General features: G+C 41.2%; 1 non-coding gene across 1 annotated transcript; it reads left to right on the top strand.

Annotated features, from left to right (window-relative positions):
* Nucleotides 1–225: 225 nt before the first annotated feature.
* Nucleotides 226–332, top strand: LOC145118109 (small nucleolar RNA R71). Its single transcript, XR_013713091.1, has one exon. It is a non-coding gene; the product is annotated as a small nucleolar RNA R71 (small nucleolar RNA).
* The last annotated feature ends 256 nt before the right edge of the window (nucleotides 333–588 follow it).

Raw genomic sequence — 588 nt, forward strand, 5'->3', positions numbered from 1 at the left:
AGCATGGCGAGTACAACTGCAATGTCTTCAGAACTTCCTCCCCCAATGCCTTTAACTCCATCATTCCTCGGATTGTGGTACTCACGAGAATGTTTTGCGAACTCTTCAATTTACTCTTTGATTTCACCCGGATTTTTCTTTGTAAGTGGTCCTTGAGAATCAAGGAGTTGCCTTGTCATGACATTCACCCCGTCATAAAAGATAGACACTTCTTGTTGTATATTGAGGTCATTTTGAGGACAATTTCTTAGTAATCCTTTATAGCGTTCCCATTCCTCATAAAGCGACTCAAACGATTGTTGCTCAAAGTTGGCTATTGCCTTCTTGAGTTTAGCTATCTTGAATGGTGGGCAGAATTGTTCTAAAAACTGCTCGTGCATCTGTGCCCAAGTAGTGATTGCACCAGGTGGTAGTGCCTTTAGCCAATCTTTTGCAGCTCCCTTAAAAGTGACCGAAAGCATCCTTAACAAGACTGTCTCTCTAGGAACATTCGGAACATTGAAATAATCTGCAATGTTATTGACCTCATCTAAATGCTTGTAAGCATACTCATGATCCTTCCCAGAAAATGGTACATCCTTAAGTGCA

This window comes from Lactuca virosa, chromosome 5, assembly GCF_052849685.1.
Source record: "Lactuca virosa cultivar CGN04683 chromosome 5, Lactuca_virosa_CGN04683_v6, whole genome shotgun sequence".
In the NCBI taxonomy this organism is placed as follows: domain Eukaryota; kingdom Viridiplantae; phylum Streptophyta; class Magnoliopsida; order Asterales; family Asteraceae; genus Lactuca; species Lactuca virosa.